Raw genomic sequence first — 20,653 nt, 5'->3', positions numbered from 1 at the left:
GGAGCAACGTCATGGCAAAGAAAATGTGGCGGAGTCAAATCCATTTCAAGGATCATCCAACTCCTTCATCCATATATCACAATTTGACAAATACATCAAGGGGGCAATCAAAAGAGAATTCGAATGGAGTTCAAGGCCGACGCACACTTACGCCAAGTCTTACACTATTGACGCCCTCAAAATGCCAACAGGCTATCAACCACCAAAGTTTCAACAATTTGACGGCAAAGGCAACCCAAAGCAACATATAGCGCACTTTGTCGAGACATGCAACGATGTTGGAACATATGGAGACCTCTTAGTCAAACAATTTGTGCGGTCACTAAAGGGAAATGTCTTCGATTGGTACATCGACTTAGAGGCCGGTTCCATCGACAATTGGGAACAACTAAAGTACGAGTTCTTGAATCGGTTCTACAGCACAAAGAGAACCGTCAGCATGACCGAACTCACCAACAGCCGCCAATGGAAAGATGAACTAGTAATTGACTACATCAACCGCTAGAGAAGTCTAAGCCTTAACTGCAAAGACCGTCTATTTGAGGCTTTTGGCATATAAATGTGCATTCAAGGAATGCAATGGGGCTTGAAATACATCCTACAAGGGATCCAACCCCATACTTTTGAAGAACTCGCCACTCGCGCTCATGACATGGAATTGAACATAATGTTTAGTGGAATGTATGGACCACCTACTGAAGATTTCTCAGAAGACGAGAAATACAACACTTCAAACAGTGGTGGCAGTCATACCTTCACCCTCCTAGAAACGAGGATAAACTTTCTTCACCCTTCTAAAAACGATGATAAACTTTTTTCACACTCCTGGAAATGAGGATAAACTTTCTTCAATCTCCTGGAAACAAGGATAAACTTTCTAAAATCTCCTAGAAAAGAGAATAAACTTTCTACAACCTCTTGGAAACGAGGATAAACTTTCTACAATCTCCTAAAAACGAGGATAAACTTTCTTCAATCTCCTGGGATTGAGGATAAACTTTCTAATAAGACTCCTTAACACGAGAATAAACTGTTTAACAAAAATAAACAAATTCAATTTGTTTTGAACTACGTTATGACTTGATTCCTTCACCGGATACGTAGGCAACTTGGAATATAACTCCAAGTACAGTCAATCATGCCAAAAAAAAAAAAAGAGTCCAAAAAAATCTCATCCAAAAAAAAAAAGAAAAAGCCCTTTGAAAAAAATATTGGCAAAAAAAAAAATTCAAAAAAATGATAGCCATAAAAAAAAATCAGTCAAAAAATAAATTGACTTATGTTTCGAGACTCATTAACGTCTTAAACGCTTTGCGTCGGCTTAAAAGAGTCTCGATTAGGCATTTTGTAGACACTAAAAATATATGTCTAAAATCAATTAAATATCATATATTTTGGAAGAAAATAAAATTCCAATAATATAAATATATGGTATTTAATTTTGCACATATGTTAATTTTTGTACAATAAATATCAACCATTAATGCAAAAATCTACTTAAAATGGAAGATATCGTACAAACATTACGTGCATAAATAGAGCCATAATAAATTTGGCAGCAAAATAAATTAATCTTGTCAATAAAGGAAGTATATAAATTAATATCTTCCGAAAAGGGCAATGATATAAAGATCTTGGCGAGAAAGGAAGGTGCACAATCAAATCCGTCAAGAATGGAAAAGAGCATCTGATGGAAAAGGAAATATTATAAAATCTTCCTATTGGTCAATCAAAATGTGCCACGTGGCACCATTAAAAAAGGAAGCCGAAGCCACTCATCCTCTATAAATAGGAACCATGGCCAGTTCATTTGACACACCGAAGTTACATCGAGGATTCAAGCAAATGGGTAAGTCTCTAGACTCTCTCTGTATTGTTCTTCATGTTCTTCGTGTCCTTCGAAGCGTTCTTCATCGAAAGTCACTGATTTGGACAAATGATCCAATATTGGTTGACGAATCGATGGAGTTAACATTCTTCGTTGTATGTCCAAGCCGAAGGATGGATCAAAGCTCTCAAAGCCGTTGAGGAATTCGTCAAAGCCAAGGGAAGGTCTCCAAAGTTCCTCTTAAAGCTTCAAGACGTTCATCGCGTTCTTCACCAAAGCATCAACTAGGCCCTCTTCGATCCAAAAGTCAAAGGGACACGCTACCAAAAAGGTTATGGAGCACCAAATCCACATCCTCAAATATCAAAGTTGCGGATCGTCCAAAGAATATATCAAATCCAAAGCCAGTGATCAAACCGTCCACACGGAAACCAAAGCCCTCCGAACGGCGGCAAAGCTAAACCAAAAATCAAAGCCGCAGATCGTCCAAAGAAGACATCAAATCCAAAGTCGATGATCAAATCGTCCACATGGAGACCGAAGCTCTTCAAAAAGCGGCAAAGCCAAATCAAAGATCAAAGCCTCGGATCGTTTAAAGAAGACATCAAATCCAAAGCCGATGATCAAATCGTCCACCCGGAGACCGAAGCTCTCCAAAAGGCGGCAAAGCCAAATCAAAGATCAAAGCCTTGGATCGTCTAAAGAAGACATAAATACAAAGCCGATGATCAAATCGCCTACACGGAGACCAAAGCTCTCTAAAAGGCGGCAAAGACAATTCAAAGATCAAAGCCACGAATCGTCCAAAGAGGACATCAAATCCAAAGCCGACGATCGAATCGCCCGCACGGAGACCAAAGCTCTCTAAAGTCCGGCAAAATCAAACCGAACACCAAATTTCTTCGGATCAAAGAAGCCATAGAAAACCAAGTTGGAAAACAAATCGACCCAAAAGGATAATCAGAAGGACTCATTTAGAGAATAAGACCCGTTTTAAATTCAAATCAAATATAAATTATATAAATTTTGCGTTTATTAAAAATAACACAATATTTTGTCCATATATATTATATAATTTATTTTTTAAATATTTAGTTAAACTTTTCAAGTAGGAGGTTTGTAAAATTTTATTATTACTTTTTTAAAATTATGAAATTTATATTAAACTATTATTTCTGTTATTTTTAAATGTTTCATAATAAAAATTTATTGAAAAATATGAGCATTCTTTTTTGTTAGTAATATAAATGTTAAAAAAAAAACAAAAAATTCATGTATATGTATTTTTATTATATAGTTTTTATTTAGAGTGTATGTTCTGGGGAGATTTTTTAGGATTTTTATTGTTCATTTAATTTTTTTTTCTAAAAAATATTAAATTAAATACTTATTTTTTATTTTTTATATTATACTAAAAATTAATTTTACATTAAAAATATCACATAAACACCTATTTATATCACATCATACTATTATTACTATTCAAATCTCAACTCAAAATCCAAACCCTAAAACAAACACACCCTTAATATATATTTTCATTAGAATTATAATTTAAATAACTATATTCATTTTTTTTAAAAAAAAAATATGTGATAAAAAATATATAAATAAATTAATAATAATAATTTTTATTTTGCCTTTATTTTAATAAATTTAGAATTTCTACAAATAACATAATTGACATAAAAAAAAAATCAATTATCTTAAATTTATAAATCATCAGAAGAAAATATATTTAAATAATCAATAAATCATGTAAACATATATTTATTAATGTGTGAGAGAATTAATAAATGATATATAGATATATCAAATAACATAATTGACATAAAAAAAAATCAATTATCTTAAATTTATAAATCATCAGAAGAAAATATATTTAAATAATCAATAAATCATGTAAACATATATTTATTAATGTGTGAGAGAATTAATAAATGATATATAGATATATCTATTAATATGTGTGAAAGAATTAATGAATTTTAAGAACAAATAAAAAATATTAAAATAAAAAAATTAATATGAAACGATATGATATACAATGTTTCAAAAATTAATTTTTTTTTGCAATAAGCTATTTTAAAATGCTAATTTTACAAACATCGGTTCTTCCAGAATTTATCATAAACATATTCTTCAAAAAAAAAAAAAAAGTATCACAAGCTTATTACTTTTAGGGGCGTTTGATACAGAGAATATAAATAAGAGTAGAGAATGAAATTGGAGAAATAGAATTGAGTAGAGAATGAGATTTAATTCTTTTATTTTTAGTTGAGAAAAAAAAAATGCAGCTATATGAATGATCAAACAAGAATAAATGATTAACCGGATAAAAAAAGTTTTAACGAATGAGAATTAATAAAAAATATTTTTGGTGATTTTTTTCAAAAAAAATATAAATTATATACGATATTTTTTAAAATTATATTTTAGTATAATTTCTTAAAAGATCGTAAAAATTAAATACTTTAACAATAAATTAAATTTGATTTTTGTAAAATTGAAATAATATAATTTTAAAAAAATTATAAAAATTAAATAGTAAAAAAAAATTAAAAAAATATACTGCAACATTATTTCTGTGCATATGGAAGAGAAATGAAAAAAGAGAAATGAAAATTATTTATTATATAACTCAAACAAACAAGAGAAATTAAGTCATTTTAATTTATTTGTCCTCATTTCTCTTAACCAAATACAATCTAATATTACTTACTCAATTTTCTATATCTCAAATAAAAAAATTCAAATAATCTCACAAAACAAGCACACTCCAAAATTAGTTTGTTTAGTGGTCAAACTTAAATAAGCTAAAATTTATCATATATTTCAATACATAAATTTATTTTGATTGCAGTATTTATTAATTATTTTAATATACCATATCCGTCCCATTGAAAGGTTACTATTTTCTATTTTCGTTCCTCGCAAAACAAGATTATCATTTCCTAATTTAGTAATTGTACTACCTACCTAACATAATAAATACCATTTTAATTTACAATATATTATACAAATGCCATTACTTTTATATTATACCATACTAATAGGGGTATTTTTGTCTTTATTATTGCAATCCAATATAATACTGTTACGCACAAAATAATAATAATAATAATAATAAGGTATCCAGAGTCAGTCGGTGGGTTCTCAGTCGGTTGGTTCTCAATCAGATAAGCAAGTCAGATGGTCCGCGGTCGGGCAAGCAGGTCGGATTATCCGCAGTCGGATAAATGGGTCGGTTGATACAAAGGTTGGCTGCTATGGGGGTCAGTCGAAAAAGGAAGTCGGGCGAAGAAAGGTCTATTGATAGGTCAGACGATTGAAGAGACCAAATAGTGGTCGTTTGATGGGGCGACGAGTGAGTCTTTTGATCTGGCGACCAATTATGTATCTAGATTGGTCGGTTGGTCGGTCGTTGGGTTATGCGGTTGGCGAGGCGGTTAAAGACATGTGTCAATGAAAGAGGCAGTTCTGAGTTCTGTAACTGGTGGGAACGGTTAGTGAAACAGTGCGACGGTTCTGAACGTTTTCTTCAAAGAATATTTAAGGATTTGGATCATCATTTGGCAAGGCATCTTCAATCAACTTCAACAAAGCAAAGTTAGATTTGGGGATCACCACTTTAAATTTCAGTCTTTTATTTTCCAGTTTATTTTCTGTACCATACAGTGTTTAGAGATTCCTAATCTCAGGCACTAATTAATCAAGTTTAAGGATATTTTCTATATCTTTGAATTTTACTTTATTTTTGTTGAAAAATTACATCAACAAATACTAATATTTAAAAATCTACATGCAAAAAATAAATGACACCCTTCAAATGGGACGGAGGGAGTATTTTATTTACTATATTATATTTTTACTTTTATAAATTTAAAATAATCACTTTTTATATATAAATTATTTTATTTGTAAAATATATAAATATAAATAATTTATTAAAACAATATAAATATTGATAATTTATTTTTATATTAATTTTTATATTATATAAATTTTATATTAAAATAAATAAAATAGAATAAATTTATTAAAAATGATTTGTTTGGGGTATTGGATTTAAAATACACTATTCATCTAATTTTTTACCCAAAAATATATCAAATCAAACACTTATTTTTCATTTTTTATATTATACTAAAAATCAATTTTATATTCAAAACATCACATCAACACCTATTTATATCACATCATACAACTATTCAAATTCAAAATTCTTACTATTCAAATCCCAATTGAAAATCCAAAGCCCCAGACAAACACTCATAATGACTTAATCAATAGTTAACATAGTATATCTATATATATATATACACGAAATAATTCTTATTTTACATTTGACGTGATTCTCAATAAAAACAAAATTTACTTATATTTTTCAATGAAAATGTGGATTATTATTTTTTAAATTTAAAAATAATAAAAATACATATTTTATAATATTTTTACAATTTTTTATAACTAAATAAAAAAATATCAAAAATATTAAATTCAAAATAACACAATTTAATATTTTACAAAATAAAATACTCCCTCCGTCCTAGTACAAAATTGTCGTTTACTTTTGCACGTAGATTTTTTAATATTAGTATTATAATGGGTTGTAGTAAAAAGACGAAAATATCCCTATTAGTGTTGTGTAATATAAAAGTAATGACATTTGTGTAATATAGTGTAAGTTGGAAGGGTATTTATTATGTAAGGTATATAGTACAATTACTAAATTAGGAAATGGTAACCCTGTTTTGAGACGGACGAAAATGGAAAATGACAGTCTTTCAATGGGACGGAGAGAGTATAAATATTTTTAATTATCATTTTACATATAAACAACTAATATCAAATAAAAGAAAATTGCAGAAAATATATACATCATTATCACTTTTGTCATATATTTATCTATTTGACAAAATATATCTTACATGTTTACAAAATTCGCTATTTTTAGCTTTTGGCCCGCGCGTGACATTCACCCCACGCGCGGTCATCTGCGATCACGCGCAGCCAAATGATAGAAATAACGACTTTTGCAAATATGTGAGATCTATTTTTTCAGTAAAATAAATATAAGACAAAAATAATAATGAGGTATACATGGGGAATATTTTTTATAATTTTTTCTATTAAATAATTGTTTTACCAAACACTTTAATATAAATAATTAATTGAATCAGTTAGTCAAAGAAGTTATTAAATCAAATAATTGAATCAGGTAGTTAAATCGGATAATTGAATCAACTAACAACTATCAGCTAATGACCAAACACATCTTTAATATAGTTGTTTGATTTATCAAACACTTGAAAAACCATTCAATAACTTAAAAATTCTTAAAGAAGCTAATTAACAAACATTTTTCAAATCAAACACTTATTTTTTATATTATAATAAAAATTATTTTACATTCTCAAAATTTATTTATATCACATTATACAACTATTTCAATTCAATTTTTACTAATCAAATCTCATCCCAAAATTTAAACCGTCGAACAATACCATTGTTTTATACTCTTTTACTTTGAATTATTTTTAACATTAATTATAAGAAATATCTAGTTAACATAATAATAATAATAATAATAATAATAATAATAATACCTCCGTTCCAAGCACTTTGCACTTTACAATATTTTATTTTTAGTATGTTTCCAACATTCTGCAATATTTCTAAAATAGTAAATAATTGAATATATTTAATTTTTACCTCATATTTTATCTCATCACATCACTCAAATAGATATACATATTTATCTCTTATCATATAACTTAATTTTCAAATCATCTTATGTAATACCATCTACTTAAATTCACGTGTTAAAAATAAATATTGCATCATATTTAAGATAAAGGGAGTATTTTTTTTTTTATTGAAATATTGACTTTTTTATATGTTGAATATGTAACATATTTATAATATTGGATAAAAACATGTCCTAGTGGCAGAAATCTCAACTCCCTGTGCTTAGAGCAACACAATAACTCCAAGAATTTTGTGTCAGAATAAAAATTTTTCTTCACAGTTTTTAAAATAAACAAGTACAATGACTTTTGTAATGATGGAAAAACATTGAAACGCTTGGCAACAGACCCGGTGCAGCAGAAGCCATATTCAAGTTTTCTTTTCTCTCTCTTACTTTTTTCTTTCTCTTCGTCACTAACATTCTCTTTCTAACATTCTCTTTTTAACTCCCTTTTTTCTCTTCCTCTCTCTTACGTTTTCTTCTCATTTTCCTCTTATTCTTTCTTCCTCTTCAAATAACCATTGTATGTACATTTTAGATTTAGAATAAATTAGATTTAAAAATTTTAGCTACGTCAAATTTATGGTAGATATTACGAGAAAATGATAAAGAAAGCAAATAAAGAATACAAAAGTTTTACGTGGTTCGGTGACGGTGTGTATACCTACGTCCATAGGCAGGAACCAGAGAGATTTTATTATACTGATTCAAAGATTTACAATTATGTCATCCGACTAAGAACCATAGATGTCTATTTATAAGCATCCCAAAACACCATAAAACCTAAGCCTATTTGTTATTAATTAGGATAAGCCCAAAAGGAACCCTACCAATTAAAACAACCCTTTCGCTTTAGTTTGGGGTCGGGTAGACCGCTAAATCCAAGTCACGTTTCAACAATCTCCACCTTGACTTGGAGTTTCTCCAACCGCCAAAGGTTTGTCAGTATCTCTCAGTCGTCTCCTTCCTGCCAGATGCCCCGAGAGGGCTTTACCTCATGCGAATATTCACAAAGTTCAAGCAGTGCTCAAACTTCTCCGTCGGTAGAGCCTTTGTCAACATATCAGTTGGATTGTGTTATGTAGCTATTTTTTGAATAGAAAACTTGTCTTCCTCCACGAATAAAAGTCAACCTTACATCAATATGTTTGGTTCTCTCATGATACACTGGATTTTTAGCCAAACTCAAAGCACTTTGACTATCACAGAATAGCACCGGTTTCTCCACCTTCAGATCCAAACTCTGCACCAGAATATATAACCAAATACCCTCCTTAATACCTTTAGTCATTGGCATGTATTCCGCCTCAGTCGTCGACAGTGCACCGTTGGTTGTAAAGTAGACTTCCAACTGACTGCACATCCAAACAGAGTGAAGATAAAACAAGTCAGTGATCTTCGTTTCATGTAGTCACCCCCGTAATCAGAGTCTGCATAGCCAACAAGACCATCACCATGGCCTTTATCATCATATACCAAACAAATATCAGACGCTCCTTTCAAATATCGCAAGATCCACTTTACAACTCGGCAGTGAGCTTTACCCGGATTAACATAAACCTGGTCACCACACTAACCGCATAAGCGAGATCCAGTCTCGTACATACCATCGCATACATAAGACTTCCAACTGCACTTGAATATGGAACCATTTTCATGTAGCTAACCTCTTCATCTGTACTTGGTATAGTGCTTCGATCAAGTTTAAAGTGTGCCGCCAAAGAGGTACTTACCGGTTTGGACTGATTAATAGAGAATGTCTGCAAAACTTTCTTAATATACTTTTCTTGAGAAACCCATAGCCGTCCTGCTTCTCTATCACGCCAGATCTCCATACCAAGTATTTTATTTGCCGCACCCAAATCCTTCATCTCAAACTTACCCTTTAATAGAGCCTTCAAGTCATTAATTACAGCCATATTTTTAGTTGCAATTAACATATCATCCACATACAACAGCAAATACACAAATGAATCAATAGAAACTTTCTTCGAATAAACACAGTTATCAAACTGATTACGAGTATAACCATTAGACACCGGGAATGAGTCAAATCTCTTGTACCATTGCCTTGGAGACTGTTTCAAGCCATACAGAGATTTCTTTAACAAGCATACCTGGTCCCCTTTAGAACTGTAAAACCCCTCCGGTTGAGACATGTAAATCTGTTCTTCTAGATTGACATGAAGGAATGCTGTTTTTACATCAAGCTGCTCTAGCTTTAGATCAAAAGCACCCACCATTGCCAAAAGAACCCGAATGGTTTTGTGTTTCACCACAGAAGAAAAGACTTCATGGTAATCGATTCTTTCCTTCTGTGAAAACTCTTTTGCCACCAGTCTCGCCTTGAACCTAGCAGGTTCAAAAACCATAAATTCTCTCATTTCTTTTAAAAAACCCACTTGCATCCCACTGGCTTCACCCATTTTGGTAGTGCAACAAGATCCCAAGTCTTGTTCTTTTCAAGAGACTGTATCTCTTCATTCATTGCCATAATCCAGGTTTTTGTATCTTTACTCGCCACAACTTCTTTATATGTTTTTGGCTCATCAGAGCCAAGATCATCACCAACCGTCAGTGCATAAGCCACAGTATTCATGTCGCATGTATTAACACATTTTGCAAACCTAACTGGTTTCTGAATATTTCTTTTTTCCCTTTCTTGCTGCTATGGAATCTTCAACCCCAGTACCAGCGTCATCAGCTTCACCCTCAACCGGTTTTCCATGAGGTTTTGACTGATCTGGTTGATCGAATTGATCAATAGTATTATCCTGCTGCTCTTCCTCTAACACAACTCTGTCAGGAGTCTCAAACTCCACCTCTGGTTAGCACCACAATCTTTTATACCTGCAATACTTTCACAACATCTACTTTGATCAAGCATAGTAGATTCACCAAAGGTTACATCTCTGCTAATAAGAAATTTACCAAGATTTTTACCTTCTGTACACCACAGTCGATAAAATTTTACTCCTGTTGCATACCATAGAAATATGCATTTTACCGCCCTCGGCTCCAGCTTACCATCATTCACATGAGCGTATGCAGGGCATCCAAATATTCTTAGATTAGAGTAATCAGAGGGTTTACCGGACCATACCTCTTGAAGATTCTTTAAGTCAATTGCAGTTGATGGAGATCTATTAACCAGATAGCTGGCAGTGTTAACTGCTTCAGCCCAAAATTGCTTAGATAAGCCAACAAATATGCGCATACACCTAGCAGGCACCATGAGGGTTTGGTTCATTCGCTCTGCAACTCCATTTTGCTGTGGTGTGTCGTACAGTGCGGTGCCTCACTATACCTTCTTTCTTGCAGAAATCATCAGAGCGTTGCAGAACTCCAACCCATTATCAGTTCTTAGAGTCTTGACCTGTTTACCCGTCTATTTTTCAACCATGGTCTTCCACTCCTTGAACTTCCCAAACACCTCATATTTAGTCTTCAGAAAGTACAACCAGACTTTCCTCGAATAATCATCTATGAAAGTGACAAAGTAAGAATACCCGCCCTGCGATTTCACCGGAGAGGGACCCCATAGATCTGAATGAACATACTCCAGAATTTCTTTTGAAGTGTGACGACCGGTACTAAACCTCACCCTGCGTTGCTTCCCTTTCACACAAGCCTCACAGAATTGAATTTTACCTATCACATCCCCACCAAATAAACCCTGCTTGCTCAACACAGACAACCTTAGCTTACTCATGTGACTTAATCGACGGTGCCAAAAATTTGTCCTGTCATCATGTTTATCCAAGGACTGGGATACCGCCTCACTGAACTGCCCTGTAGAAAATAAATTCCATGCTGCAGTTTTCCTTTCATCATTACCAAAGCACCTTTCAGGACTTTCACCCACTCACCTTCACCATGATATTTTAAACCATTCTTGCCTAAGGTGCCAAGAGAAATCAAATTCTTTCTGAGTTTAGGAACATTCCAATAGTCAAATTTTCTGATAGTACCATCATGCAATTTTATTTGCACTATCCCGCTACCCTTTATGGCTAGAACCCCATCATCACCTAACTTCACCGTTCCATTCCACTTCTTAAAATAAGTGAGTAGATCACAAGAGAACGTCATATGGTAAGAAGCGCCGGTATTCATAATCCAGGAATCAACAGTACTAGCACTACACATTGTCAGAACTTCATCAAAGTCCCCATCATCAGAACTGTCTTGCACCACAGCAGCGCTGCTGCCACTGTTACTAGAATCAACTTTTGTATTTCCCTTCTTCTGTGGACAATCCCTTTTAATGTGCTCATTCTCCTTGCAAAGATAACACTTAACTTTGCTAGAGGAATTTGATTTTGAACGCGACCTCCCATTCCCATTACCCCTCTCCTGTGGTCTTCCCCTACCTGCAAACAGACCTGAACCAGAACCCTCTTTCAGAGAAACTTTCTTTTCAATTCTTTGGACATAAAGGCATCTTTCACATCATTAACATAAATTGTAGCTCTACCATATAACATAGTATCTACAAAATTCTCATATAAACTAGGTAGTGAACACAATAAAATTTGGGCTTGATCTTCATCATCTACTTTAACCTCAACCCCTTGAAGATCAAGAATGATACGGTTAAAGGTATCAAGATGATCCTTTACCTGAGTACTTCCGGACATCCGGAGGATGTAAAGCCGTTGCTTCTGATATAGTCTGTTCGTGAGAGAGTTGCTTTGGTACTTTTCACACAGTTTATTCCATAACCCAAAAGCCGTTGTCTGATCTACAACCTCCCGTAACACCTCATCAGTAACTGACAACAAGATCGCGGAATGAACCATTGCCAAAATCTCCTTATTTACCTCCTCATTCGTATATTTAGGAAACGTTTCTTCTCCCTCCAACACAGCCGCACATCCTTGTTGAACCAGAAGTGTCCTTATCTTGACCTTCCAGAGCCTGAAGTCATTCGACCCATTAAACTTCTCCAGATCAAACTTATACGAGGAAATCTTCAATCAATGAGATATGGCTCTGATACCACTTGTTATGAGACAACGAGAAAGAAAGCAAATAAAGAACACAAAGGTTTTACGTGGTTCGGTGATGGTGTGTCAACCTACGTCCACGGGCAGGAATCGGAAAGATTTTATTATACTGATTCAGAGATTTAAAATTATGTCATCTGATTAAGAACCATAGCTGTCTAATTATAAGCATCCCAAAACACCATAAAATCTAAGCCTATTTGTTATTAATTAAGATAAACCCAAAAGGAACCTTGCCAATTGAAACAACCATTTCGCTTTAGTTTCGGGTTGGGTAGACCGCTAAATCAAAGTCACGTTTCAACAGTAAATTTAGAAGCTTTTTTCAATCCAAGCATTGTAATTCCTCTAGTTTTAAGTAGATAGAAACAACGTGTCGGTTTAGAGATACTATTTAGATTTTATAAATAGGACTTAATATAATCATTGTAAACCAGATTCACACATCTCAATCAAAATTATCATTTCTTTTATTTCGTGTAATTTATTTTTAATTTTTTGTATTATTTTCTTTTTCCCTAATTTCTTACTAACAAAAGCTTAGGCACTGTGTTTCGTACGAATTAAAAGTTTAAATACTCTAAATCTTTCATAAAGAAGCCCTTGGTTATTATTCGATTGAAAAATTGCAACCCATGGTAACATAAATATATAATATAGTTATTATTTTATAAATAATAAAATTTTATATAATCAAATAAATTTTAAAAAAAAATTTATTTATGATAAACATAAATAAATTTTATAAATATATAAAATGTATATAAATATATTTATTTATTAAAAAGAAATATAAATAAAAAATTTTAAATAAATTTTTAATGAGTCTCATATAATATAATATTTTAAAAAAAGTTGAGAGAATAGTACTAAATTGAGTCAAACTGTAACCAAATAAATCCTAAAATATTGGTTTAATTGCAATTTCAAACTCAAATAACGCTATTGTTATCGTTAAAAAATTACCATCCACGGCTTAACTAAAAAAGCCTGTCGAAATTGATTTATTCGAAGGATTCCCTTGCCTTCTAAAAAAAGAATCTGAGTTATCTCTGATCAAATAATTAATGTGGCGAGAAGACAAAAAGTAAAGCTGATAATACAAAGAAAATGCTATAAATTGAAATTAAAGAAGCTGAAAATTAATGGAAAAGATTGTAAAAATTAATTTTGTTATAGGAGAAAAATACATAGAAAAAATTGCAAGAAATTATTACGAAGAAGATGAATATGATCGCGTGCTCAATCTATAATGTAATTTTGAATCCTGTTATTTTCTTTTTAGATAAAATCTTTCATCTTTATTTTTCTCTAACAACCTCAACTCTTTTTTCCACCATCTCTCACCAGGTCTTTTGCCTCTTCTGCTTCCACTAGGCTAGGCTGCTTCTCCATTTTTGTCGATCTGGCCGGCTAAGGTTAACCGGGTGTTGGGCCGTAGGATAAACTATTTTTAGTCATATTTTTTATTATTTTAGCACAATAATTAAAACTTATATACATTTGATAGCAAAAGTTTGACAAAAATAATAATCGCCAACCCCCACACCACCAGACTGTTCCTTACGGAGCACATGTTTTTAGAAGAAAAATTGGAGAATTTTATGTAAATATAGTTATTTCAATATTTTTTTAATTACTACAACTGTTATAAAATATATAACAAAATATGAAAATACTACTACTAATAATAATATATAATAATATAGATATTGTAATATGTGTATGGATATATATATGTATTTAGAGAGATAAAGTAGAAGGGAGAAAAAGTGTGTATATATAATATAGAGAGAGAGTGAGAGAGACGATAGAGAGTGAGGGAGTAAAAGAGAGTAAACTAGTTTAATGCCAAATCTAATAATTCATTTGGTCTGATCGAATCTACTAAATTTTGGTTTGATCGAATCTGCTGCACATTTATTTCACCATTTTTTCTGGAGATAATGAGTAAAGAAAAATTTCGGTGAAATATGTTTCGTTCTATTTCCCTTGATATATCATTCATTCAGTTGCGCTATACAAGCTACATTATCTTCGTACGAAATAGTATGAGGATTATCATTTTCATATTTCAAACCACAATTCTGTAAAATGTGGTGAATCATTGATCTTAGCCAAACACACTCTCCAATGGCCTCATGAATTGCTATTATTTCTGCATGATTTGAAGATGTGGCGGTTAATGTTTGTTTAGTGGATCTTCAAGATACCGCTATACCGCCACAAGTAAACATATAGTCAGTCTGAAACTTGACTTTATGCGGGTCAGAAAGATACCTAGCATCTGCATATCCAATCAATTAATGTCGAGATCCTTTTGGATATAATAGACCAAGATCAATAGATCCTTGGAGATAACGAAAAATATGTTTGATTCCTTTCCAATGTCGTTGTGTTGGCATTGCACTAAATCTGGCCAATAAATTTACAGTAAATGCTATATCTGGTCTAGTACTGTTAGCTAGATACATTAGTGCACCAATAACACTTAAATATGGTACTTCAGGACCAAATGCTTCCTCATTCTTCTCTTTTGGTCTAAAATGATCTTTAATAGGATCGAGAGTTCCTCATTAGGGGTTCCAATTAAATTTAAGTCATTCACACAAACAACTATTATCACAAAATTTCTCTCATATTTCTTTATAAAAACACACGGACAAGTAGAATCATTGGCATATCTCTCTTTCAATAATGATTCAATGAGATGATTATACCACATGCGACCAGATTGTTTGAGCCCATACAAAGACTTTTTTAATTTAATAGAATAACATTCTTTTGGCTTTGATTTGTATGCATCATGCATACTAAATTCTTCAGGAATTTTCATGTAAATATCACTATCCAATGAGCCATATAAATATGCAGTTACAACGTCCATCAGACGCATATCCAAATTTTCATGTACTGTCAAACTGACAAGATATCGAAATGTTATTACATTCATTACTAGAGAATATGTTTCATTAAAATCAAATCCAGGTCTTTGTGAAAAACCTTGGGCAACAAGTCTTGCTTTATATCTGACAATTTCATTATTCTCATTTCACTTTCGAACAAATACCCATTTATAGCCAACAGGCTTAACACCTTCAGGTGTTTGAACAATGAGTCCAAAAACTTTCCGTTTTGCCAGTGAATTTAATTCAGACTGGATCGCATCTTTCCATTTTGGCCAATCTATTATTTTCCGACATTCATCAACTGATCTAGGTTATGGATCATCGTCATTTTCCATTAGATCAAATGCTACATTATATGCAAAAGCATTATCCATAATTGTATCATTTCGGTTCCAATGCTTTCCAGTAGTAACATAATTTATTCAATTTTCAATAATTTTATTCTCTTCAGGAGAAATTCTATTAGGATTAACATCCTCATCAAGTTTATTATGATCAATTTCTTTATTTGTTCCTCTTTTCTTTCGAGGATTTTTATCTTTGGAACCTACAGGTCTGCCACACTTTAGGCGTTCATTTGATTCATTAGCACTTTGTATTTTGTCTCAAGGAATAACAATTTTAGCAAGTACATTTTCAGCAGCTATATAAGATCTAGTGACCCTGCTGGCGTCACAAAAAGCATCAGGCAACTGATTTGCTATTCGCTGCAAATATAAAATTCTTTGCACCTCTAATTCACTTTGACTTGTACGAGGATCAAGAAAACTGAATGGTATTTTCCAAGTAATTTTCTTTTTCAGTTGATCAGTTTCTCCCCCTAATGTCGGGAAATGTTACTTGTAAAAATGACAATCAGCAAAATGAGTCGTAAACGACCAGTTAATGGTTCAAAATATTTAATATTAGATGGTGATTCGTACCCGACATATATCCCCAATCTCCGTTGGGGGCCCATTTTTGTACGTTGGGCAGTGCAATTGACACATAAACTGCGCACCCAAAAGTTCTCAATGTGAAATATTGGGCTTTTCATTATACACTAATTGTACCGGGAAGTAGCTATTATAACTTGTTTGTCTTAATTTTATCAGTGTTGCTGCATGTATAATTGCATATCCTCAAACAAATATGGGAAGCTTACATTTCATCAATATAGGGCTTGCAATTAATTGCAACCTTTTTATAAGTGATTCAACTAGACCATTTTGAGTATGTACATGAGGTACAGGATGTTCAATGTCAATTCCTGTAACACCCCCAGTTGGCTCATACTGGAAATGCTACCGCCACACTGCATCATGAGGTCGTCACCTCCTACTTCAGGCCCCACAACACAGTGTTAAGGCTAAAATTAATTATATAAGCATTTTATTATTCCCAAAAAAATAGTTTATAAATATTTACAAAAACATACTCCCAAAACGGGAGGTTTTTCTAGTTAGAATTTACATATAATACATCAGATGCAGTTCACTCATTCAGCCCGTCTTTCTATCTCCCGAGACGTCCCCTGTCCCGGAGGTGCCATGCGTACCTGAATCAAATATTTTTCTTAAAAGCAGTCTAGAATTAAATCCATTTTAAGAACTAACATAAAATATGCCATGTCATGCTCGAAAATAGAGTTTAATTTCCGTCATTTGCAAAATAAATGCCATGCCATGCCCATACTGAAATAATGTAACAATAATGTCAAAATCGACAACTCATGCACATATACCCATATACATATGTCAAAGTGAGCAACCGGAATAACCTCGGCTCCATAATAACGGCTCACTAGACTATCATCAATAAATAGCCGGAAAATCCTCGGCTCAAGGAAGGACCTGGTAAACCCATAATAATATAACGGTCACCCGGTCACTTCCATATACCCACCATACGACTCCCGCAATCAATACATGGATAGCCGAGCGTTGTCGCCATTAACCACAAGACACCCCATAGTCTGTGATAGCGAAGATAGGACCCTCCTGTCTAGCCCTACCCCGTGTAACGTAGTAGAATCCGTGCAACCTGGAATCACCCGAAGGAAACCCGGAAACTCTACTCCTCCTCGCACGCCCTAACGGGATCGCGTTTGGAGTTTGGCATCTGATCCTAAACTACCGGTAGACCTCACTAGTAGCTACTCCAATGAGTGGAACAACACCGAACACGAATGATTAGACCAAATACGTCTCAACTGCAATGGGTCTAATCCCTGAATGACCGTGCGACTAAGTCACCCAGTTGTCCGACTACTATCGTCCACTATCGCCAAAGTGTTACGGTACATCGGGGTCGAATATCCTAACCCCAGATGATGCCCTCGCCTAGCACTACCGCACACGGCGACTAAACGATAGATCCATAAAACATATCCGATAAATCGTGCGATGTGTGCAGCATGTCAATAAGTGAATTTAATGAAAAGGGCTGGTGAGACGGCCCACCTATCCTCCTTTTCATAAATTCACCAACACGATCAAATACGTATATCAAATATCGTAAAACGAAGTTTCACACATGCATATACACACACATATATACATATATAGATGCACTGACCAAATGATTCCACATAATATCATATCAATATCAGAATCAGAATCACATGCAACATAAATACCTAATTTCTTAAAATTAGATTTAATTCCCTACTGCTTACCTCCTACCGATACTTTCTGGATTTTATAACTTCACCCAAATCTCCTCCAACGTACACATGTCCCATTATTTACTCAAATCAGATGAGCCTTATGCTTATTCTCAGGAGCTACCTGCTTATTCAAAAGCTAATTTCTATAATTAACTCGTCGGGCTCCAAACTTTTATATTTAGTAGAATATGATATTCTAGCTATAAAATCCTTCTACCTCATAATATTTATATTGCCCGATTATTAAATAAAAATACGCAAAGGTATGAACAAGCAGGCAGGTGCGATATACTGCCGTTTTCCATTCGGCTCGGATCGATACGAAATTCTCAGAATATAATACTAGGACTACGAATAGGCTATCAGCTAAAAAAATTCGTCGATTAAATAGTCAAATAGCCGGTTATGAATTTTTTAAAGAATTTCTAATTTAATATTCCCAATATTGAAATTCATATTAAAATCCATAATTAAGTTCTACGTATAACAAGGAATACAATACCGAAATCGGAATCAAAATCGGACAGCTAAATCTTTTTCTTCCTTTTTTTATTTTTCTTCTCCTTTCTTCTTCTCCTTCGCGTTTCGTCTTCTGCGTTCCTTCGTTTCGAGGTAAGGTTTGTTTGTTTTTATATATATATATATATAATATATATACACATATATATTATATTATTATTATTATATTATATTATATTATATTATATTATTATTAACATTAACATCTTTATCTTATTTATTTATTTATTATATTATATTATTAAATTATATATTATATTTTATATTTATCCTCATTGATATTATCCGTTTAACAGTCTTTTTAATCATAATCAATATATAAAATAGGAATAAAATTTATTCCACAATATTAATTTCTTGATTCCAAAATATTATAAAAATATTTATTTGCTATAATAATATTATTTTATACATTCCGAAATCGGGGCATTACAATCCACTCCCCTTAAAAAGATTTCGTCCCCGAAATCTAAACTCAAACACATAACAAGGCAACTTAATTAAACAATTGTGGGTATGCTTTGAACATTTCTTGTTCTACTTCCCACGTGGCCTCTTCCACTCCATGTCTGGACCACATTACTTTCACCATACGAATATCTCGATTCCTCATGGTTCGGACCTTTGTGTCCATGATCCACAGAGGCTTTTCTTCATACGAAAGATCTTCATTCAGCTCTATCTCATCTGGAGATAAAATATGAGAAGGATCTGCAACATACCTACGAAGCTGAGATATATGAAACACATTATGGATACGCTCCATAGAATTTGGAAGTGCCAACCGATAGGCCCAATCACCAACTCGATCGACAATTTCATAAGGTCCAACATAACGCGGACTCAATTTTTCTTTAACCCCAAACCTTCTAATACCTTTCATTGGGGATACTTTCAATAAGACAAAATCTCCACTTTGAAATTGACCCTCACGTCGGGCTCTATCGGCATAACTCTTTTGACGATCTTGAGCTGCCTTCATCTTTTCTCTGATAGTTCGAATCTTATTTTTCGATTCCTCAATCATTTCCGGACCCAGTATCAGTCGACCACTCATATCGTCCCAACTCAAAGGAGTTCTGCATTTTCGACCATAAAGAGCTTCAAAAGGAGTCATTCCGATACTTGCTTGATGGCTATTATTATATGAAAATTCCACTAAATCCAAGTGGTCTTCCCAACTCCCTTGAAATTCCATAGCACAAGCTCTTAGCATATCTTCCAGAATACGGATAGTTCTTTCTGACTGACCATCAGTCATAGGATGGAATGCAGTACTCATATGCAACTGAGTACCAAAGGCTTCCTGCAATTTTTGCCAAAATCGAGATTGAAAACGTGGATCACGATCTGATATGATCACCTCAGGAATACCGTGTCGTTTAACCACATAACGAACATATAATTTGGCCAATTTCTGCATACTCCAAGTCATACGTACTGGAATGAACACTGCTGACTTGGTCAATCTGTCTATAATTACCCAAATTGCATCTGTTCCCGACTTTGACCTTGGAAGTCCTGTTACAAAATCCATTGCGATAGAATCCCATTTCCAGAGTGGAACTTCTAAAGGTTGTAGCAACCCCATTGGTCTATGATGTTCTGCTTTTACCTTTTGACAATTTAAACATCGTGCAACAAATTTGGCTACATCCTTCTTCATGCCCTTCCACCAAAAATGTTGACGTAGGTCATGATACATTTTATTTCCCCCCGGATGCACTGAGTATGGTGTATTATGAGCCTCACTCATAATCTGCTCTTTCAAATCATTTCGATCCTTTGGGATACACCACCTCCCGTGAAATCGAAGACTCCCATCTGGAGCAATATTAAAATTTTGAGTCTGACCGTACTGAACTTTCACTGCAAGCTCAACCATTTTATTATCTTCCATTTGAGCCGCTCTAATGCGATCATAAATTTCAGGCTCAACTTGTATCATTTGCAAATATCCCCGAGTCATACCCCGTCCAAGTACCTCAA

The 20,653-nt window shown here is 33.3% G+C and overlaps 1 long non-coding RNA gene across 1 annotated transcript; it reads right to left on the bottom strand.

Annotated features, from left to right (window-relative positions):
* Nucleotides 1-16,989: 16,989 nt before the first annotated feature.
* Nucleotides 16,990-18,242, bottom strand: LOC127248066 (uncharacterized). The gene is made up of 2 exons (XR_007837968.1): nucleotides 18,155-18,242; nucleotides 16,990-17,035 (listed from the first exon to the last, which is right to left on the bottom strand). It is a non-coding gene; the product is annotated as an uncharacterized LOC127248066 (long non-coding RNA).
* Between the last annotated feature and the right edge of the window lie 2,411 nt (nucleotides 18,243-20,653).

The sequence above is a fragment of the Andrographis paniculata genome, unplaced genomic scaffold (genome assembly GCF_009805555.1).
Source record: "Andrographis paniculata isolate CXL003 unplaced genomic scaffold, ASM980555v1 Contig32END, whole genome shotgun sequence".
In the NCBI taxonomy this organism is placed as follows: domain Eukaryota; kingdom Viridiplantae; phylum Streptophyta; class Magnoliopsida; order Lamiales; family Acanthaceae; genus Andrographis; species Andrographis paniculata.
The sequence above is the reverse complement of the archived record's forward strand: the minus strand, read 5'-3'. Positions and strand labels throughout refer to the sequence as shown.